Source organism: Nanorana parkeri, unplaced genomic scaffold (assembly GCF_000935625.1).
Source record: "Nanorana parkeri isolate BGI_ZX_2015 unplaced genomic scaffold, ASM93562v1 scaffold67, whole genome shotgun sequence".
Classification (NCBI taxonomy): Eukaryota; Metazoa; Chordata; class Amphibia; order Anura; family Dicroglossidae; genus Nanorana; species Nanorana parkeri.
The window spans coordinates 1,208,426-1,232,994 of NW_017306335.1; the positions used below are offsets into that span (position 1 = coordinate 1,208,426).

The 24,569-nt window shown below is 42.8% G+C and overlaps 1 protein-coding gene across 4 annotated transcripts in view; it reads right to left on the minus strand.

Annotated features, from left to right (window-relative positions):
* IQSEC3 (IQ motif and Sec7 domain 3) overlaps nt 1-24,569 on the minus strand; it is an 84,098-nt gene that overhangs the window by 20,711 nt on the left and 38,818 nt on the right. The window lies entirely within an intron of this gene.

Here is a 24,569-nt window from a genome sequence, read left to right on the forward strand (position 1 = left end):
TTGTGACGCGTTAATCCTTTTCTACCTATTGCCTTATTCACAAACTTTCACACCTTCTTGTCATGTTCTTGGACAATCAGCATCTCCCTTCACACATTCCATGGTGATTGGATCCACCTAGAAAATGTATGATATCTCAGGTTATAAATAATTTTAGCATTCCACATTATACCAGACTAGAAAAGTTTGGGATGAAGTTGGGCTTTGAACTGAACTTGCCATGAGTGAAGCTTGTATTAGTGAGTGTTACTGAGCAAAAGTGTGTTCAGTAAAGCACTGTCAGTTTGCCAGAACTGTGCTCCAACAAGACACAAAAGACCCAAAGAAGGTACAGTCATCCAACATTTTGGTTATTTATGGTTGGGCAAAATAGTTCCTAGCACAGGAGTTTTGGTGCTCAAGACAGGCTAAAAATAAAGCATATTAATAAGCATCCCTGATCTTCAACCTATACCAAATGGGTGGTAAGGTAACATTTTGATTGAACCATGGCAAAGGCTAGAATTGCTTTCCGGCTTTTATATATGTGCCCCTGCTTAGGACAGTTCCCTTACTTCATTTTGGATCTCTCCAACATTATTTATGCCTAGTGAAGAAGATAAAAAATGTGTCAGGTTTTGTACTTTGTGTCCACATATGCCCGAAAAAGCGCAGCAGAAGCATGTTGCACATTTTCGTGCATGTTTGTACTCACAATCGTCCATTTCCTGCAATGTTTCCTAAGCTGCCAGTCAAAACGTGCGTCTTCTTGTATGCGCGTACAAACACGCATAAAAATGTGCACAACGCGCATAAACGTGTAAATAACAGCACGGTGAACGAGCGCGTACAAAGTGCACAAACAGTGCCACCTAAGGTGTGAGCCCGGCCTAACAGTTTATGCAGCTTTCCGTAGTAAACACATGTCCACAATTTGAGTGTGATTTGTGGCCAGCTGGGGCTTAGGGATCGAAGACATTAAAACCAAGCTCCTAACAAGCTCTGACCGGTCATGTAGGCTTGTGCGCAGGTAAGGGTGGATAACTGTCACCTCACCAGCCCTCAAAAGAGTCCTTCAGACATGTCTGCTGCAAAAATTAGTAGGGGGCAAAGTCATCCAATATTGGAGGCACCAGACTGCAACATTTATCTTCTTACGGTCAGAGCAGAGGTTATATGGTTTATCTCTAATAGAATCCAAAATATTAGTCGTAAGGAGATGAAAATAATCCCTTCTGACAGTACACATTATAAATTTCATGCAGATGCAGATTGGTATATCCTGGCTTTACAGAACAACAAAGGGACAGACTAAACAGTTGTATAGGTCCCATATATGGCAGCCATGTCGAGTTTGGACTTACTGTGATTGCGATGATGTGCTGGTATCAAAAATCCTAACCCTGATCCAGACATCAGAATCGGCTGGCCCATATAACCTATAGAAGAAAGACCTCTCCTCACAGCAGGTAAGGTAACATCTCTAGAGGTGACAGGCCAAGGGTAGGAGTCCGTCCCACATCCATTCCTCTATAAATTGAGCAGCAGTTAAAATGAATGGGGTAATTCGAGCCTGTTATGAACAGGCGAATTGCTGAATTTTCCTGCATGCCCCTGACAACAGTAACAGTAAAATTAACTTCTGTCCTTTCTCCCTTTTTATTTCAAAGCAAATAGCCACATTTCTGTGTGTCACTTTTTTGTAGTTGTTAGGGATATTAAATTTCCAAAATAAATACCAGACTTTGGTTTGCTAAGCTAAGAATTCATTCTCCTACAGAGATTGCTACCTGGTATTACCAGTACCTGTTTGCTGTTAACCTGTGTGAAATTGCATGCAAATTAGTGTCCGTATTTGGAAACTATCATGTGTGTGTCTGTGTGTGTGTGTGTGTGTGTCTGTGTGTGTATGCATGGTTGCCTAGCACACCAGTCAGCTGACAGACTGCAGGAGGTGGCAATTTTTGTGTGGACAGTGAGAAAGGTGATAATGCAAAGGATTCTAGCTCGCAGTGTAGCCAAAGAAGAACATGTGAGAATCACGTGGCTGCTCCACAGCCCTTGGAGTGCACCAGATTGTATAAAAGATTTGTTTGTGCCCGTGTGTGTCCAGCCAGCTACATTTGGATGAGTCTCTCTCCATTGGTGGTACTGTAGGCTGTGATAACTGTTTCAAAGCCTTGTTTTACTTTCCCAAAGTAAGTTCTCTCTTCACTCCTCCACCAAACAAAGATCTTGCTTTAGTAGGTGGACCACTGTGTGATTCCTTGACATCTGGGTCAACAGTGAGGTATTAGTGTGTGCATGTTGCTTACAGTTATTACATGTGTCTGGGGAACTTGGGCTTCTCGTGATATTTCTCCTGACCAGCATGCTGGTCGGTTTCTGCGCAATGGACAGCGATACCTTGTGCATCAGTCATTCTCCTTCATCTCTGTGCCCTCTGTACCCCTGTCCATGACAACGAGCAGCAGCAAAAAAACTACAGGAAAAAGATCTGTTTTAATTGGACATTAGTGCAAATCCCGGACGAGCCCCCAATTACCTTGCTTTTTCCTTTTGGCTGTTTGTCTTAATTCTAGCAATAAAGCCCGAGGATCAAACCTATTAGTATACTAATGTGCTTTTATAAAACAGAATGATGAAAGTACAAACTACGGACAGCTACAGGGAGACAATACGAGACATACAGAGCGCTATAAATACAGTGTGTATGCATACTGTACATACATGCAGACATGATCTATCCTGCCCTAGCAAACAAACATTGGCAATAGTCTGTATGCAACAGGAATACATTACTTTAGCTTCCATTATAGCTGGCCCATAAATGTTAGTGAACAGGACTACAGGCATGAAGCAATAGCAGGAAAACAGGTTCTTGATCTTGGCAGCCTCTTTTTCTCTTGTAGTGGAACTTCAGTATTCCCCTGTGGTAGAGTCCTGCTTCAGCTTAAACTGCAAACCATTTTATCTTAAAAAGCAGCCATCCCCACATCATCATAGCCCTTTCTACTTGGGTCCTACATCAGTTTCCATGAGGGAAGTATTTCTGCCTGCAAACAGATGGCAACATAGTACCATAAATACCATAGGTCAGCTATGCCAAAGGTTAGACATTTGTTGACTCTTATTGACACAGCTGCTATAAGCCTTGGATCCCGTGTATCAGTGTTCCCCAACCCCCGGTCCGCGGACCGGTACCGGTCCGCGGATCAAATGGTACCGGGCCGCATATGACCAAAGCTGCCCTAAACAATGGAAACAGTTGAAGAAGTGCACTTTTTTGCAAAAGGGTTTATTGTAGATACACATGAACGAATACTATCTTTTAGGCCTTAACCCCCCTTCCCCTCAATGATATATTTCCTAAAAGCAGAGATGCTGTAAAATAAAATGGTGGCAGATGCAATGTTATACTTACAGGATATTAGCCTAACTGCTTATTAACCAATTTTTCAGTAAAAGATATGATCAAATAAATTTTAGTGCACATAAACACAACAGAATAACCATTTTTTTGTCAAGCTTTAAAATTGCACTCACCTGTGAAACAGCGAAAAAACAACGGTACCAAAAAGTGTCCATAGGCGACGCTTTAAAAGCATTTAAAAGCATATACAGGTTATAAATTTAGAGCTAACCATGAAAGATAGCCCTAGAATTATTGTTCTCACTCTGCTGTGCACAGCTATACATAATGGGCAATTGTCCTTTTTGTACAAAAGAACACTCGACATTCGTTTGCATGTGTTTGTGGGGGTGCTGACTTTAAAAATGTTTTTGGCTTTTTTGATTTATTTTTATTAAACTTTTTTTTTTAACTTTTCTTTTCTTTCATCTAACATTATTGCTATCACACAGGGGGCTGGCAGGCCCCTTATGTGACTGCACATCGGAAGTGACAGGGGAATGAAACCGGAAGTGGCGAAAAGCTTGTCGCTTCCATCTTTATTCACTGCAGGGATGATCAGTGAGCAGATGTTCATTGATATCATCCTCTACTTTCCCCGTTGCCATCTGCCCACAAGTCCTGGGTGCTCAGGAGGGGCAGAAGAGCCTGAAATACATGGCGGGAGGGTTAACCGGGGGTGCAGCAAGTTACTGCACATGTGGACGTTGTTGGGTTGCTTTACAGCCACCCAAATCCACATGAAAGCTGACAGCTGGCTGAGGGAGTGTAAACAAGCTCCCAGCTGCTATAGCTGGGTACAGGAGTCTGTGTACAGGTCGGTGCTACCACACTTGCATCCATGGCAGCAAAAGGGTTAAAGGACAACTAATTATGTGCAAGCACATGCTTGAGTTAACAATGGCAGGTGAAAGAGATGTTCCCATAAGAAACTGAAGTTTGTTGTTCGTGATAAAACAACAGAGAGCGAGAGAGAGAGAGAGAGAGAGAACACATCTGGCTGCAGATCGTCCAGCGTCAGTTAGCTTTTTCGTCCCCAACCTGACTGTCTATGGCCTGCACTGACCTAAAACCAGCATCAGCTCAGCAACATTGCTCTGGACCCGCTTTCTGAAGACGGCGGACCATACATGTGTAATGTGTGTCAATGTACTTTGTAGTCTCCACCAGGGACACATGTGACAGGGTGACAACTCAAGAGCACAAATGGGAGACAGATGCCATAACAGGGAGTGCATGAACAACGACCTTCATGGCAGGATGACAAGAGATTATTTTAATGAAAGCTGCAGATTTAAAAAGACTGAAAAATCTTTTGTAACCACATTATTGCTTTGAAGCTTATATGAGATTTTAATGATTGGATTTCGATCTATTTTAAGTTTTACAGGCCTGGGCTTGGCACGTAAGTCGCACATCTCTGTTGTTAATGAGAATTCTATCATTTATCAATGACCATCAAGAATTGTATTGGGCAGGAAATAATATTTGGGGGTTGGGCACCAGAACTTCCTGACATTCCTTGCAGATAACCCCTCGGAGGCGCAAGTGTTAAGGTGATGGCATATTTTTAGAAAACCCAGGGACTTGGATAAGCTGATTAAATTTGTGCCATGCCCTCCGTACAGGGCGATGAGCCTGAATATTTTATATCTATTAATAAAGCTGCCATCTGGAATTTCATAATACATGTGTACACAGCCCTGCCTCTCCAGGCTTCGGGATAAAGACGGCTCGTAGTCTAATTTTAATGTGCGAGCTGGCTGACAAAATGCAGCCCCCAGCCTTGAATGGAAGTCACGGACGGAGGTCAGAGACACATTATCGAAAATAATTAAAGCGATAATCATGCAACGAGACTCAGAGTAGACTTCCGCTGATAGGAGAATGGGCAGACCATCGTCGCCTTAAGAGACACTGTGATCCAACTATTTGCTGCCTGTCTGTTTAAATTACTATGTGCGTGTACTGGTACATGGCACATCGCCCCCAATGCCTGTTTAGCCCTGATCCTCCCTCTCACTCTTCTGTTCACCTGGAACACTATATTACTTCAGGGTTGCCGTAATGCAATATCTAAACCCAGGATCAAAATTTGTGATATATTTCAGCTTACCAGTCCTTAGTTGTGGTGACTGCATTCGTTTTCTTTTTTCATGCAAGCACAGAATAATGCCTGTTGATCCTGATATGAATCCAGTATGCTTGTACCTGAACTACAATTTTAAACAATGTTATGAGCCTTCCAAGTTTTCTTCTGTGAACTACACAACCCCTCCTCTCTGTGTATTGGAGATGAGGAGAGAGGGAGATGTTTTGTAGTCAAAATGGCTTAAAGGGTAAGGCCTTGTTCACACCAAGCACAGAGCAGGTGCAGAGCAGAGCAGTTGCAGACCGGATCAAAACTGCGTCCAATGTATTCCAATGGTATTTTTTGCTCCAGTTCACATCGCAGCGTGCAGTTCCAGAGCAGGTCCAGAGCAGGTGAAAAAACTGCAGCAGGCCCTATTTTACCTGCTCGGGCTCTGCTCTGCCTGGAACGCAATGCCTGGAACCCACTGAAAGCCCATTTTAAACTTTAAAAAAAAATGATTATAATTTTTTTAGCCAAAAACGCATCAAAAGCGTGTCAAAAACGCATCTAAAAGACTAGCGTGCGTGTGCAAAAACCTGACCGGATCTGCTCTGCATTTTGTGTGAACAAGGCCTAAGTTTACTTTCTTACAAATTGGGGTAAAAAATGACCATACCAGAGCATCCCGGCATGCAGGCCGTTACACTGGCTGGCGGGGACGTCTAATATGTATGGGACAATGATGGCTGCCCCCATAGATATAGAACAATACAAATACACACTAAAAATGGCAATCCCGAACTGCCCCATCGCACAGGGGCTGTGGGCCCAGGTGAACGCCATGCTTTCCACCCTCCTCAAGCGAAACATACAACTGACCCCGAGTGAAGCGCTACTGAATGTCAGACCGTCCGACATATCCAAGTATGAATTCAAACTTCTCACTCATGTTCTCACTGCCACAAAACAGACCATTGCTAAAGCCTGGCTCTCTAATACGCTGAATATTTCGGCAGTTAAAAATAGAATCCACTGGACTCTAATAAATGAAAAGCTGACTGCGAAGATACTTGGCAAAATTGGGATTGATTTAGGAAGGGGGGTAAAGCCCTAAACGTGGCTTTAAACAAATATGTTGCCATGCATGTTCCTGTATGTCTAAATGTTTCATAATTTCTGGCTATATATTTACTGCTTAAAAATGAAATCATACTTTGTCATCCCACTAGCAAGGTGGACCCTCAGGCACTATTCTAGGGTGACACTGAATTGGCTGTGGTGTTGTCACCTTTTCCTGCACATTCTTGAGTCTTTCCTAATGCAACTGGGCCAATGCACATAGCAGTGACCTCTGTGCTGGGTGAGGCATCGCCCAGCCTGCCTAAGCCCCGCCCCATCCCTCTGAAGCCTCGCCCCCAGCTAGCTAACCAAGCTGTGTGGGGAGGAGGAAGGGAGGAGACAGGGAGGCGCCTCCCTGTCGCTCGCTTGCTCGTCACTGGTGAGGCATCGAGATCGATGTTCTCACTGTTTTTGTTTTGTTTGATTGGACAGCTTGGACCAATGGTGCTTTGCCATTGGTCCATGCCTCTAACACAGAGTAGAGGCTGTGACAGCTCTTGCCTCACTATGTTAGGTTACACAAGCAGTGGGGAAGCCCTCTGCTGTGTAACCTAACTACCTGTCAAAAGGCGGATGCAGCGCTGCCTGTAATTAACAGGCAGCATAGCGTCCATGACAGATTACACAGCGGGGAGGCTTTCCCTTTTCTGTAACCTGTTACAAGACAATCTGAATGGAGAAAAAGCTATCAGCTTCAGACTTGAAGCCAACACCTTTTTTCTTCATAATACTAGGTGAGGCTCTGCCGCACGTTCCTGCTCCATAGCCAACACAGTAAAACTAGGATATGTAGTCACTGCAGGAGTACACAAATGCAGATGTCTTTATAAAACCTCCCCCAGCATTTAGCTGGTTGGATGCCATTTGCACATCTCTAGCGCCTCTAGGTGGCGCTAAAGAGCATAGGAAATTCATACACTCCTCAGCGCCATCTAAAGATGTTGGTGCCATGCGAATGCTGTACACTATGCATAAGTTTAATAGATAATCCCAATGGAGTCCACAGGAGTTCATACAAAGAACCTACAGGATATGCACATGGCAGGGAGAGAGTTAGGGGGAATGTTTTAACAATATATGTTGCAGTCTTATTTGTGTTTTAGAAAACAAAGTTTTCTTTTGGGTGGGAGGAAGTTGGTTCAACTTTTAGCCAGAGGAGTGGCGGATTAGACAAAAGGGTTAATAGAGTTTGCAGTGGAGAGAGTTCATCCTGAGTCTGGCACACTAGTAAGGCTGGCGCTCTGTGCATGGCACAGCAGCTGGCAGGCTGCATTAGTGTTACATCGCTGTGCCTTAGGACACTGGCGGGGTGGAAGGGGGAGGGGAATTTAAACGGAAACTCTGAAGTCTTTGCTTTTTTGTGCCGGGGGGCAGATCAGGATGGGTAGGATTTGCTGACAGGGCATTGAGGCGGAAGACGAAACACTTTACTGAGAGACCAAGATACACAGCAGATCTGGAAAGACAGTGACACCGTAACACGAACATAGCACCATGCATAGCAACTTTTAAAAGACTGCAATTCTAAGTATCTGTTCTTATTCTGTATGTCTGACCTCTGCACAGTACCACTTCTCTTGTCCTGTATGCTCAATGTAATTCTCAGTATCCGTTCTTATTCTGTATGTATGGACTCTGCACAGTACCACTTCTCTTGTCCTGTATGCTGGGTGTAATTCTCAGTATCTGTTCTTATTCTGTATGCATGGACTCTGCACAATACCGCTTCTCTTGTCCTGTATGCTGGGTGTAATTCTCAGTATCTGTTCACAATCTGTATGCATGGACTCTTCACAGTAGTACTTCTCTTATCCTGTATATTGGGTGTAATTCTCAGTACCTGTTCTTATTCTGTATGCATGGACTCTGCACAGTACCACTTCTCTTGTCCTGTATACTGGGTGTAATTCTCAGTATCTGTTCTCATTCTGTATGTATAAACTCTGCACAGTACCACTTCTCTTGTCCTGTATGCAGGGTGTAATTTTAAGTATCTGTTCTTATTCTGTATGTATGGACTCTGCACAGTAGTACTTCTCTTATCCTGTATGTTGGATGTAATTCTCAGTACCTGTTCTTATTCTGTATGTATGGACTCTGCACAGTACCACTTCTCTTGTCCTGTATGCTCGATGTAATTCTCAGTATCTGTTCTTATTCTGTATGCATGGACTCTGCACAGTAGTACTTCTCTTATCCTGTATGTTGGGTGTAATTCTCAGTATCTGTTCTTATTCTGTATGTATGGACTCTGCAAAGTAGTACTTCACTTGTTCTGTATGCCAGGTGTCATTCTCAGTATCTGTTCTTATTCTGTATTTATGGACTTGGCCCAGTACCAATTCTCTCATCCTGTATGCTGGGTGTAATTCTCAGTATCTGTTCTTATTCTATATGTATGGACTCTGCAAAGTATTACTTCTCTTGTCCTGTATGCCGGGTGTAATTCTCAGTATCTGTTCTTATTCTGTATGTATGGACTCTGCACAGTAGTACTTCTCTTATCCTGTATGCTGGATATCATTCTCAGTACACATACCTGTATAGTCTTTGCACTATGTGACCTTACTTACTTTGTATGGTATACATTTGTCTTAGTATTTGTATTGATATCTGAACTTCTTGATGTAAACAGATGCAATTCTGATATATTTTCTAATCATATTTACCGACATTTGCACAGTGCAACTTCCACCATTATCTACACATCATTCTTTCAATTGATATTTATTGATTCTTGCCATATGCTGAATTCTGAGTGTCTGTATCTGTAGGTCTCAGTGGAGACAATCATTCCTGCTTTTTCCTCTCCAGCATTAGAAACCCCTATTCACGCAGAGTACTAATACCTCTCATCAAGGATCCGTGTGCCTATATTAATTGAGGAATAGCTTACTCCATGCGTGTTCTAATGATTCATACACGCAGAACAATACTGAATGGCACACACCTTCCCTTGTAAATGTGCAAATCTGATCACAGACGTACAGATGTATACAATGTTTCGATGCACTGATACATTTAAGCACTTAGAGGTAACAAAACACACAAAGCATCATTCAACATGAGTTTATTTACATACATAGTGAAGATATGTATGTAGGCAGCAAAGACACGAACACATGTATGTTCAGACATATGTAAAGAGAGGCAGTTTGAGAAAACAAGAGCTTCTAAAACAATGAAAACAAAAAGACAAATGTACAATGACATAAATACAATAGAGAATATTTCCTATGTGGCTGGTTCACCTCTGTGTGATACAGTTCAGTGTGTTTTTAAAGGGCAACACACCATGCATCATGTTAGCATACACTCCACAAAGCACGTGCAGAGGTGTGAATGGGGAACAGAGGGATTCTGCGTAAGAAGATGTGTAGTTTACACAATTAACAAATTAATTAATTAGCTGATTCAGGTATTACAATATTTGATTCATGATTCATGATAGATAGATAGATAGATAGATAGATAGATAGATAGATAGATAGATCGATAGATAGATAGATAGATAGATAGATAGATAGATAGATAGATAGATAGAATGAAGGTATGAGGGATAAACAGGTGAAAGGAGGAATGCACAGATCAATAGAGAAGGATGACGGAACAGATGGGATGGATATAGGAATAAATGGGGAGGTATAGATTGTATGGATGGATTGATTGATTGATAATAGATAGATGCATAGATAGATGGATGGTGGTTAGACAATTGAAAGGAGGAATGCACTGAGCAATGGAGAAGGGATGGCTGAACTGATGGATGGATTTAGGAATAAATGGAGGGAGGAATAGATTGGATAGATAGATAGAAAGATAGATAGATAGATAGATAGATAGATAGATAGATAGATAGATAGATAGATAGATAGAAGGATGAGGGATACACAGATGAAATGAATACACAAAACAATAGAGAGGGTATAGATTTGATAGATTGATATAGATAGATACATAGATAGATAGATAGATAGATAGATAGATAGATAGATAGATGAAAAGAAGGATAGATAGAGGAATGGAGAAGGGATAGATGGAAATAGGAATGGATGAAGGAAAGGGTATATCTACTGGATAGATAAAAATAAAAACAATGTGTTACTGCACAGAAAATTCAATACACACAAAATGGTAAAGTAAATATTTGTTTAATTGTATTACATACATTTAGAGATATTTTGAGAATTTACCATGCACTGTGTTATATATGATTTATTTAGAGAGAGAGAGAGAGTGAATCTCATACAGATACTTTATAATGATACATATGAACACAAAGTTCCTGCATGCAGATACATAAAATTATTAGGATGACATCTCAGATTGGAGATTTAATGCAGGGCTCAGATCCTAGCTGTTTATTGGATGATGACGGCACTGTGTCAATGTATATCCAGCTTTAATGTTTAGTGTAAAAACTGAAAACACTCAGTGCACGTGATTTGAGCTGCCAGGACATGCTAGGACCTGCAGTCCCTCTACAAGATGACCCAGCAGGGCTTAGGCAGAAATCAAAGATCATTTAAAATTGTGAGTGCAGCCATAGTGTTGGCTTCATGATTACACTTGAATCTTGGATGGCTGATATAATAGCTATGAATGTAGATGACACTAGAGAATCATCTCTCAAGCTGAGCTGTTAGAATGGCTTTGACATGCAGACTGCAGCAGCTTCACTACCCTTTCTGACCAGCAGGTGGAGCTTGTGAAGCCTCTATCTGCAGCGCATTGTATTTGAGGCTATGCTGCTAGAATAAGTATAGATAGCATCTATATACAAAACATAACTGCAATCTGTATTGGTTGGATAGTATACATTGAATTGAATGTATGTCTAGAATTTGGCATTTCATTCCTACCGCGCATTGGAAACCTCATTCCCAAAGGGAAAATGTTTGAGGTCTTGTGTACTTAGCACCGACAGCTGTTACTATAACACCTAACACTGCACCGACTTAAAATGTACTTGTTATTCACTCATTAAAGTATATCTAAAGCCATTTTTTTTTGGATGGAGTAGGGAATGGTTAAAACCCCTGATTTGCACTTTAATGTAAAGTGAATAGGTGGGACAGATCCTATACATTGTTCATCCAGTGAGGAAGGTTTTGGTGTACTTTGGAAGAGTTGTGTTTTAGGCTTCCTCTAGCCCAGTATACCTACTGCCATCCTGAGGACCCTGCAGTGGGCCCCAAAACTAGCAGTACCCTTGAGGTTAGGTTGAAGGGGAGTTAGGTTAGGGAGTTTCAGCTCAGCTATTAATTAAAATCTTAGCAGACTGCTATGCGCAGCAAGTGACACCAAATTATCTCTCACAAACTTTTTTTTCATGGGTGTTTGTCTTTAAGCTGATCTCCATTCAAACCACTAAATACATAGCTAGAACTAGGTTGGAGACTTATCTCAAATGCAGGTTAATACAGCCTGGTCACCTCTCAGCCCCCAGCCTTCCATTGGATGGTAAAAGGGACTATAAAACAGTAGCAGAGTGATAAGGCCAGATCTCTGATCACTCTGCTCGGAGATAGATGGATAGATTTCTTGTTAGCACATGCCCATTCAGCACACCTCATTGGCTGTTAGTGACATCCCTCCCTCTCCTAATATAAGTGCTGCTGTACAGGAGGCTGATATGTAGACAAATGTAGGTGCTTACACTAGCTGCATTTAAAAACATATGTTGTGATTTTTCTTTTAATAAATACAAAGTTGCATTGATTGGTGTTGTGTTGTATGTGCTTTTAATTCATATTGGAGCTGCCATTGCTCACTTGTTTTTAAAGAAGTAGGCTCTAGGGCTGTCATCTTTATCCTAGAGGGATGATCATTGCAGGAGGAGAATTCAGACTTTACTGGCTGCACGTTTGTTCCAAGCAAGGGTTAGGACAACAGCTCTAGAGATTTCAACTTTCAAATTGAGGCAGCAAAGGGACTGTTCTATAGGTCTCTCTTCACAAGGAGGTGAGCCTTAAATAGTGCATGAGCTATGGCTAAAAGTGGCCCTATCGTTATCTATTACAATTTCAAACAGCGAAATCTAGAAAAGAAGCGAGTGGATACTTACCTTTCCTGCTGCCCGCACCTCTAGGGCGCTACTCTATTTACAAGAAATCCCTGTCTAAGGCAAGGTTAGGCTATCTTGGCACTCCAGCTGTTGTGGAACTACAAGTCCCATGAGGCATTGCAAGACTCTGACAGCCACAGGTATGACTCCCGGAAGCAGAGGCATGATGGAATTTGTAATTTTATTACAGCTGGAGTGCCAAGGTTGCCAACCTCTGTCCTAAGGGAAACCAACACTTCGGGAGTGTCGGTCTCCTGGGTCTCCCATAGTGTTCACTGTTTTTTTCTCAAAACTCCACTCATTACAGGACTGAGTATTGACTTACAGGTCGGAGGGAGGAACAAGTGAACACTGCAGGGGACCCAAGAGCCTGACAGTCTCGAAGTGTTGGCTTCCCTTAGGACTCCAGACAAGGATTTCTTGTGAATAGAGCAGTGCTTGCAATGGGAAAGGTATGTATTCACTTGCTTCTTTTCTAGATATGGCTTTGGAATTGTGATGGATAATGACAGGTAGACATGTGCACTGCCAAAAAATTTGTTTAGTTTCGTTTTAAATTCGGATTTGCGTTATTTCGTTTTTCGGGATTCGGGTGTGAAAGTCAATTCGGATTCGGACGAAATTCGTTAGCGGTAGTTCGTTCGCACGTTCATTTCGTTTTCGTTTCTTATTCGTTTCGTTCATTCGTTCGTTCGCAGCAAAGTGACATTTGAGGGGGAAAAATTTTTTTCTTCTACGAACGAACCGAATAAGAACCGAAAACGAAACGAACATTCGAACGAACTACCGCTACCGAATTTCGGAAATGGAAATTCGGATTTGTTTGCATTCGTTCCGAAAATTCGTCCGAATTTCGATTCGGAACGAAACGAATCGCACATGTCTAATGACAGGATCATTTTAAGCCTTAGCTCGTGCACCATTTGAGACTCACCTCCCTGTGAAGGGAAACCTGTACAAAGGTGCCTTTGCTGACTCTAAACATTGAAATCCCTAGAGCTATTGTCCTAATCCTTTCTTGGAACAAGCATGCAGCCAGTAATGCCTGAATTCTCATTCAGCAGCAGTGGCATTCACTTATTTACTAGGTATGGCTTGTAAAAGAGGTGCCAGCAATGGGAAATATATGTATTCACTTGCTTGCTTTTAAAAGTCTCTTCCAAAATAACCCCAAACTTCAATAGGTAAGGTAGGGCAGTGCTCACCTCCCCTACCCTTCCAGGCAAAACAACAGGTACACTTTAATCCATATTCCAGCAGAGAGCACAGGGTAATATGCACAGCAGTGACAGTTATTACATTTTAATGCAACCTGAGTGACTATTAACCTGAGATTTTCCATAGAGAACCCACCCCCCCCCCCCACCACCTCCCTGTTCCCTGAATGATATTTCACCTGTCACCGCTCTGTGTGTTATCATAAGGCATTGAAAGTCTTATACACACTCGGCTCAACCCAGTTGCAGTGTTTGGTTTGAAATGTCAGTCTTGGGTGAATGCCGTTGGCCTAAATCCCCCTTGACCTCATATATGTGATGAATTTCATTGTTAGCTGTTATTAAACTAGGCAAGGGAGTCTCTCTGCTTCTGCAGTCTTCTACTTAATGTTAAAACCTTCAGGAAGGAGAGTGAGACCCACTTGTAATGGGCCGAGCTGGAAACTTTGGTAGGGAAATTTCACTGCCGGCCCCAATATGATATACAGTAACTATATGTTGGGTGAGTTAACCCCACGACATCCACAAAAGACTAAAATATTAGCCTTAGGTGGGTCCCGCTCAGTATAACTGTGGGGGGGTGGTGAAATAAATATTATACCAAGATAAAACAGTGTTTGTGCCCACAGCAGCCAAATAAATGGTTGAATGAAAGCAGATGAATACCCAGATAAAGCCATATTTACCATCTTGCAGGGTTGGCAAAATAAAAAGTAACAGACCTCGCCTGGAGAAGATGCTGCTCTGGGCTCCTTCCAGGGATGCTCACATAACCAACAGCCCAGGTACTTAGTCATGTGATCTCTGCTGAAGAAATAAATCACAGTTCAGACTGGCTAATCCTTACATTTCAGCAGAGAATATGTGACCAAAGAACTAGGCAAGTGACCAGCACTGGAGGGAGCCTGGGGCATTCTGTTCTCCAATAAAGGTATTTGAGCTCTCCTATTTTATTGTTCATGTGTCTATTCCATAGCTGTATGACCATATCTGAGTACTGATCTGCTTTGGAAGGTTAGAAAGCTTGAATCTCTTTGATTTTTGGAAGTAATAACTCTAGTATTCTTGAAAGTAAACCTTCCTGAGGGGAACATGGAGGAAGCATTGGTATTGGGGCAGCCAAAATGACAACCAGGCAACTGGCATTTGCAGAATAAGTTATCCACAGCAGTCTACACATTCCTCTCAGGAAATGCTTCCTTTTAGGGTGTCTTTTTAAAGGGGAAAAAAAGCAATTTTCTGACCTGAAACAAGATTTGTAAAATGCATCCTGTCAATTTACTGGACATGTGACAGGTTCTCTTGTTTGATAACTGATAGGCTGAAGCCTCAGGAAGAATCTGGTAATGCTGGACAGAAATCATATTATAATGCTCTGTGTAGTAATAACTATTATAATTCTCTGTGCTGGGTTTCAAGGCTCTGCAGGTCGCTGTGCTAATAGGTCGGTGTCACGAGCTGTGCTCCGCAGGGGCGGGGACTGTGTGAGCAAACGCCTTGACACGATGCTCCACTCACACACCTGGGGGCGCTGCTGTAAGGTTGCTTCCCTGGGAGTGGGGCTCCGCTGAGGGGGACATCACTGTCTGGGCCTGTGCAATGACAAACAGCAGCATGTTAGGGGAGAGTGACAGGAGAAAGAAGAAAAACAGCCATGTGACTTGAAAGTGCAGAAACCAATAACATGCTGGTGTTTGTCAGTAACGGTCCGGGGCTTTGCATCTGCCAGTTTTTGGTCAGCAGCATCCCAGGGCAAAATCCTGGGACCACGACCTTGATTAGATCAAACATTTTCCCATCCCACTTCAAATGAGCCCCCACCGCCACGAAGTTAGAGGCAGCCTCAAAAAGTCCTAATTGGTCAGTCCACCCAAACTCATCTTGCAGTTTTAGGTATATGCTGGGGAATCAAACTATTTAACAGTTTCTTATGTCTCTCTGGGACTTTTGTGGAGAGGTCTGCACATTTGTGGCTTCTATTACACAGGGGGCACACCATATGGTACACTACATACTGTACATGCGGCTTACACTATATTTAGTTTGATTTGAGTTGTTCTGCTTTGTTTCTAATTGCAATATCTGACATATATACAGCAAAAAAGGGCACTCTTTCTAATATCCTACATCAAATATTAATTAGAAATTTGGCACAAAGAGGAAAAGAAAACCAAGACAACGATTTTCACCTAATCTTTACAATAAGTGAACTGAGTACCCACTGATAAACCATATCACATAGCTTTTAAAGGAACACTCCACTCAAGATAAAACATAATGCCAGTATGACATATATAATTATATGCTGTCCGTTTCTTTTTTTCCATTTTGTGACCTGCATAAGTGCCTGTACAATAAATGATCTCTTTCCGACAGCTATGTTACAATATACCATTAAAGCTGTTCCTTGATGAGAGAGGGAACTCTGCAGGATGTCACAGTTAGGATTTAGATCTTGTTATGGATGAAATCATCAGAAAATAAGCATTTGTGCAAAGGAATCCTGTATTTTCTCTAGAGTTCCCTTTTAACATCACATATTATGCATACGCACGGGTAGCACAGCCCCATCTCCTGAACAGTGACTTGATTAACGTGACAACGTCAGTAAACTCGCATCACGTTAACATGAAATTACCGTTGAACTAAATGCCGATCAGAGGTTTTATCTGAGCTCGGTAAACCGGGCTGGTTCTTGCTGCTGCGCTTTAAGAAGTTCCCCAGTTAAAATCAATATTTAATTACTGTAATCTGGCAAAGAATGATTGCCTATAAATTGTAGTCTTGACCGCAAGACAGGTCACCCTATTTAGATGCCGGGGGAGCTCTGCCTGTTGGTGGCCCAGCTGGTTTATGATTGGTTGGCCTTCAAGGCCTTCAATTACCCTTCTGTCCAGCTCATGAGATGGCCAGTAGTACCCAGAATGTCCTAAAGTACTTTACTGGCCTACAAGCCCAGTGATCTTCTGCTACATTAACTTACAAAAAAATGGTATCCTCAGAATTTAGCCAACAAACCCTTAAAAGAAAACCATGGGCCAACCTTTTTTGCCCATAGTTATCTTCAGAGTCACAGCAGGACATATACTAATGTCCTCTGGTGACCCAAAACTGAGTATACAGTGGGCTATTGGCAGCGGGGACGGATCCTGGCAATCCTGTCAAGATCCAGCCGCTGGCTAAATGACAGCGGGCTCTGACTATCTAGAGACAGAGCCAGCTGTGCCCGCCCCCTTCCTGTCCATCCCTCTAGTCAGCGCTGGAGGATCGGAGAGGGGAGGGGGAAATCCCTGCGGGAAGCGATGTCTTACAGTCACCACTCTCTGCAGGGAAATGATCGGGAACTGAGCGATCAGCGGTATGTGTTCGCTCAGTTCTCGATCAATAGAGCAGACCTGTAACAGCTTCAGTGTCACAAGTTGGCTTAAATTATGGGGATGAGTGTATTTCACTCTCCCCATAATTCCTCTTTAAATGTATGTAAAGCCAAAACCTTTTTTATTCATTTTGGATGGAGTCGGCAAGACTTAGAGCCCCTCTTAAATTTGTTATTACTGTCTGGCCCCACTGTGCAAATGCACAGTCTGTGCTAGAACTGGTGACCATTTTCTCTGGTACAGAAAGTGATGGGAAATCCAATTTTTTTTTAGTTCTCATGGGAGCAGGAGACGAAGGAAAATCTTCCAACCTGGCATCTATTCTGATGACAAATGTCTAAGAGGGGATTCTCTCACTTCCTGTTGTGTCTCTGGGACAGGATATAAAGGGAGATCCCCCCAATGGGACAGAGACAACAAAGAATAAACCAACCAAAGGGGTTTTAATCCAAAACAACAACAAAAAGAGTTTTGGCTATACATGCACTTTGAAGTAAAGCTATGGTAATTCAAATGTTTACAAATTCTAAATAAGCAGTTTAAAAGCTTTAAAGTGGACCTTTACCCCCTTTCACTAAAATCTATATCAGCATTGATGAATTGAAATCATCTTACATCTTACAAACTCTCAGTAAAAATACATAAGGTTGTCAATCTTGCCTAAGGGTGGGAGTGGACCCCTCATTACCCCCCTCTCTCTCCACCATCTACACCCTTGACACCAGTGATTATTATAGCTGCCTACCCTTACATAAAGGTTTTTGAAAAATGATCCACCCCTCGGTCAAACATTGCTAGGGGTGCCACTGCTCCCACAAAGCAGCGCTGGCTGAGCAACCAATTACCAGGTCAAAAAGTCACATGGTGGCTAGGGATCTTTGGCCTAAAAGCTGACCTTTGGGCACAAAATCTCAACTCAAAAGCCACAACGTATATAGATCCACTTTGTGTGCACCAAATGCCTTTGCAGACCCACATATGAGCTTGTAAAAGTAGTCTTGATTTCATCACTGTGAGCCTTGGGAGGGACCCAACAGCTCCCACCCACTAAAGGCTTCCTGCATAAAACTGCAGGGGGTGAAGACAAGACCATTCTTCCTGGGAGAGAGAGCAGCAGAGACTGGTCTTTCTGGTCTTTATTACAGGAAGCTCTAAGTTTCACACTGGATTACTGCACAGATCTGGAAGAAATACACCAAGATCCAAGGAAGAATACACATGACTCTTGTACAGTAAACTCCTAGCACCCATGGGGATTGGTAGATGCCGGATAACTGTAGTTTCTGGTTGCTTTACAGTTACTATTAGATCTCAAGCAACAATCCCTTCTCTCTCGCCCCATTTATCTGCTGGCTAGATTCTGCTATTGGCTATTTCAAATTGTCATTGCCAATAGCAGGCTGGCTATTGTACATGCCCACTGCCTGTTGTTTACATTCACCTACCAGCTGAGGAATCTAGCTGTTGGCTGCAGCAAGATGTAAACTGAAAATTTTGTTAGCAACGTAATAAATTTAGTTGCTAACAAATTTTTTTTAGTGTGCACATGTCTATCAAGCAACTGGCAAAGAAAATTAAGGACATAGTATGTCCTCTATTTATTTTTTCTGGTTGCTTGAATGCCGGATATTGGGGAGATTACTGTATTTAGACAATGTATGCTTTTCCTGGAGTTTACCTTTAAGAAAGCTCTGAGCAGGCTCTCTTGGAACTTACAAAAGCCTTTTTCAGTTGACTTAGTTGGGCAAATGAATCACCAAAAGGAAGGTCAATATCAGTGGCAGTGGAGGCTGCCTTAGTGACATGAAAATGACAGTAGGCATTAGCCATGAAGTAAGAGAAACTCCGGCCATAATAACACAATGAAACTAAATCAGAGAGGGGCACAAAAGAGGCTTTTCTGACTAATAACCTCAGGCATCTTGTGGTGTCAATGCTTAGACAGGACTATTACTTGTAAATGGTTAAAATGGAGTATAGATTCCTTTTAAGGATACATAGATTAAGTTCAATTAACCTTCCCTTGCCGCTGATGTCCTCCGTGCCCCTTATTAATTGAGTTGCCATGGCTAAACTCATTCCAGGAAATCCTCTTTTGTGAACCGGTGCCCAAAACTGAACTGCATGTTAAGGATGAAGCTGTACTGACGCTTTGTATAGGGCAAATTAGGTCTCCTGCGTATGGGCCTGATTTGATCTAAAAGGAAATGAAGAAGAACAAGGATGAATCTCTATGGTAGGGATGAATTGCGGGATCGCGTGAGAGCAATGCATGAACCAAATGTGATCCCTGAGCCCATCTGCCAAAAACTGTACTGTACGCATAGAACATCTAAATAATGCAGCTTCCTATTCCAACAAGCATTATTCAGGTCAGCACATGCGCAGTCATCTTTTTTATATCTGCTGGCAGCCATCTTGGTGATGGACGCCGGCAGAGAGAGGGGGGGGGACGTTCACCGGCGGGATAAGGTATGCCACCGGGTCCCCTCGTCTCTCTCCTGCAACTGTCGGGCTCTCGGTCCATGACCGAGTGCCCGATTTTTTAGAAGGGGTGACACCAAAATGACTCAGTCATTTTGGTGTCACTCCTCCAATGATGTAACCCGGACGTGGGCCGCACCCCCTGCACCCCCCTTGTGACGCGGTTAGATGGACCCAAAAACGTTAGAGAAAATCACATCAGCATAATTTCCGACACTGGACTCAGTAGCAAACCACACTCTACTGTATGTATGCTGAAGACTGGGTGCAAGTATCCGTGGGCACATAGTCCATATTGTCAGGATATAATTTGGTTGTCCATGCTGGTGTTAATGCAAAAGCTTTAGGCCCCCCTCAAATTGCTGCTCTGGCAATTTGGGGTGTGCTACTACATGCAGGGTATGTGTGCGGTATTTTACGTAATATTTCACTAAGGTTCCCTCGTCACCTCCTCCCATGCTCGCCTCCAGGACTTCTCCAGAGCCTCTCCCATCCTCTGGAACTCCATACCTCAATCTGTCCGCTTATCTCCTACTCTGTCCATCTTCAGATGATCCTTGAAAACTCAACTCTTCAGGAAAACATATCCTACCTCTACATAATAGCTGTCCTGTTTACTTCTTCCATTAGCTCATCCCTCACAATTAATGTATTTGTAGCATGTGCTTCGCCTTCTAGATTGTAAGCTCTCAGGAGCAGGGCGCTCTTAACCCTCCTGTATTGAACTGTATTGTAACTGAACTGACTCCCTTCATTTAGTAAAGCACTGCACAAACTGTTGGTGCTATATACATCCTGTATAGTTATAATATAAATAATAATAAGGCAGCCTATTCAAAAACAGCACAAAAAACTGGACATGCCCATTTTTTGGAATACGCTGCACTACAATGCGCTGAAATGCACAGTGTTGAGATGCCCTGGAATGGTGCATTGGGACATTTATTTTGAATGGTACCTCAACACACTGCTTCAGAGATAGCGTGGCGGCAACACGTATGCAACTCATAGGTGTGAAGCGAGCCTATATACAGTACATCAGGCTGTGTATTTCTTTTAATACAGGGGAGTATTTTTCTGGTGTTAGAAGCTACAGACTGACACTGAATGATAATCAGATGATGACACTCATAATCAGATGATCTGTAAAGCACATTTGGGGTGACACAGATCAACCAATTGAACTGGGATCTTTTCAATTGGTTGAATGTGCTTTACAGATCATCTGATTATGAGTGCCTTATTATCACACATCACTTAGGGGGGGCAGACCTGATTGGCTGCTCATCAAATATCAAGAGCTTTGACAACCAAAGCCATTAACGGTCAGCTTGCACCCCCTGTAAAATATAGATGGCACCTCTGCAACAAAGATTGTCATTTCTGACCTGTTCATCCTTCCTAGCGCAACAAAATAAAATATTAATTTTAATTTTAACTGGAGGTCCCCTTTCAGAGGCATCGCAAATCTTCAGCAGCTGGCGTTTGGCAGACGATATACAACCCCCGTGAGGAACAGAAAACAAGTCATTGTCTTTATGATTTTTTTCATAAATGAAAAGCGAGCGGCCAAAATGAATCTGAAGCAGGGTTTAAATCAATTAGGTGGAACAATGTACACAAATTCTGCATACCAATGTACGTGGCGCAGCCAGCAAATGGTCTTAGGGGAATAGACTGGAGGAAAAAAAATTGCATTGTTTTGAGAAAAAATAAATTCTCGGCTTACTGGAAATTAAATATAAAGCGCGTCAGGGATGAGTGCAAGCAGAATGGATGATTATGAGTCATGAAATGTGCCGATATACTGCAATTTTAAAGCAAGGCACTGAATAAGGCAGTAAAAATGATAACATGCAAGTGATCAAATTTAAATCTACATCAGTTTACAGCAGTCATCAGATTTAGAGACGATCGCCATGGGTGACGGCACTTAAAGACCAACTCCAAACTACCACTTCGCCACTTAGCTCCCCCCTAACCCCCCGAATTTCCCTTGCATTCATTTTTATTTATTTTTTATATCTACCACTTGCAGATTTCTACAGGCTTGTCACAAGCCACCTTCTTTAGCAGTGATACAAGGAACACCTCTGTGAATCACTACACTGTGACTGCAAGATGCTGAAGTGACGTTCCCTCAGAGCGCAGTCCATGAACCACTGCACTCACAGTATCTACTCAGTATTCTGAGCTGAATGATACTGGGCATCATTTAACCCAGCAAGCTCAGGGCATCTTGTGGTGGAGAAGAGGCACTGTGTAGCACAGAGATGAAAAGGAGGTGAGTATTGTAGTCAGGCTGCTTTTCGTTTTTTTATTCCTTCTTGCGGACATTTAAAGAAAAAGACTGAGCCTGGATTTAAGCCTAAAACTAGCCATACAAGTGGCAATTTTCAGTCAATTTTAACCACTTTCAAGCCACTAGGAATCACAAAAACCATTTGCAGGTAATCACCAGAAAAAAAATTACTGCCACAAATTTGACCAGCCACCTAAATTCAGTCGACTGTGAAGTTGAAAATAGGAAGGTTATTGAGACATTGAAATGAAAAGAGTTTAAAGTGGAAAAAATGATGGCAATATTGTTCTAAGCAATTTGTCACGTTTGATCAGGGCAATTTAATCCCATCTCTTTTCTATCTCCATTTATGTCTTCAATTACTGTACAGTGTCGACAAAAACTGGATTGAAAGATTGATTTCGCTCTCAAATTCCCTCATGTATGGCCAGATTTAGGTTGTCCTGATATTGATCAGATAGGACTAAGAACTTGGTAGGGGCCATATAATCAGTTTGATTGATTGTTCCATTGTTAGCTGTTTAATCATGTTACTCTCAAAGCTAGAGATTGGCATTGGGTAAAAAAATTGTGCATAATGGAGTTCTCCTTTAAATAATCCTCAAACACCCCTAATCCTGTCCTTTCTCTTAGCGTTCCCTTCTTCTTGATCTCACCCATTACCGCCATCTCTGATGAAATGTAAAACTGAGCACTCTTCCCACCAGGTGTTTGTGAGGAACTCTCCAGAGGATGCTTGATGCTTCCTTACTGAAGCTTTTTCCAGGTTAATTACATGATATAGCAGCAAAATCAATCAATCAAGTTTGATTTCATGCCATGGAAATCTAAAGGAACAGTGAATGATTAACCTCTAAATGGTATGCAAGAACTATGAGGATTACAGCAAAAAATGAGGACAGTGATGAAAGGTTTATTTCCTATAACCCCCTCCATTGTTGTACTGTCTCCCCACCTCCTGCACTCTCTCAATCCCTTTTCTGCCTCTCCCACCTCCTACAGTCTCTCCATCTCTTTTTTGCCTCTCCCACCCCCTACAGTCTCTCCATCTCTAGTCTGTCTCTCCCACCTCCTGCACTTTCTCCATCTCTTTTCTGCCTCTCCCACCCCCCACAGTCTCTCCATCTCTCCTCTGTCTCTCCCACCTCCTGCACTTTCTCCATCTCTTTTCTGCCTCTCCCACCCTCTACAGTCTCTCCGTCTCTTTTCGGTCTCTCCCATCTCCTGCACTGTCTCCATCTCTTTTCTGTCTCTTCCACCTCATGCACTCCCTCCATCTCTCTCTTACCTATCCCACCTCCTGCACTCTCTCTATTCTTCTTCTGTCTCTCTCTTCCACATCATGCACTCCCTCCATCTCTCTCTTACCTATCCCACCTCCTGCACTCACTCTATTCTTCCTCTGTCTCTTCCACCTCATGCACTCTGTCCATCTCTCTCTTACCAATCCCACCTCCTGCACTCACTCTATTCTTCCTCTGTCTCTTCCACCTCATGCACTCTCTCTATCTCTCTCTTACCTATCCCACCTCCTGCACTCACTCTATTCTTCCTCTGTCTCTTCCACCTCATGCACTCTCTCTATCTCTCTCTTACCTATCCCACCTCCTGCACTCACTCTATTCTTCCTCTGTCTTTCTCTTCCACCTCATGCACTCCCTCCATCTCTCTCTTACTTATCCCACCTCCTGCACTCTCTCTATTCTTCCTCTGTCTCTTCCACCTCATGCACTCTCTCCATCTCTCTCTTACCTATCCCACTTCCTGCACTTACTCTATTTTTTCTCTGTCTCTCTCTCTTCCACCTCATGCACTCCCTCCATCTCTCTCTTACCTATCCCACCTCCTGCACTCTCTCTATTCTTCCTCTGTCTCTTCCACCTCATGCACTCTGTCAATTTCTCTCTTACCTATTCCCCCTCCTGCACTCACTCGATTCTTCCTCTGTCTCTTCTACCTCATGCACTCTCTTCCATCTCCCTCTTACCTATCCTACCTCCTGCACTCTCTCTATTCTTCCTCTGTCTCTCACAACTCATGCACTCTTTCTATGGTACTTCTACCTATCCCACCTCCTGCACTCTCTGCATCTCTCCTGTGCCTCCCCCACCTTCAGTACCTTCTGCATTCTTCCACTGTCTCTCTCACCTTATACACTTTCTCCATCTCTTCTTTGCCTCTCCCACCTCCAGCACTCTATCTATTCCTCCTCTGTCTCTCTCATATCTTACACTCTCTCCATTTCTCCTCTGTCTCTCCCACCTCATACACCCTCTTAATCTGTCCCATGTCTTTCCCATTTCCTGCACTCTCTGCATCCCTCTCCTGCCTTTTCCTTCTCCTGTGTTCTCTATTCCTCCTCTGTCTCTCCCCCCTCCTGCACTCTCTCCATCTCTCCTATGTCTCTCCGACTTCCTGCACTTTTTGTATCTCTCCTCTGCCTCCTACGCCTCTTGCACTCTCCCTGTTCCTCCTCTGTTTCCTTCATCTTCTGCATTCCTTCATTCTCTCCATCACTACTCTGCCTCCACCACCTCC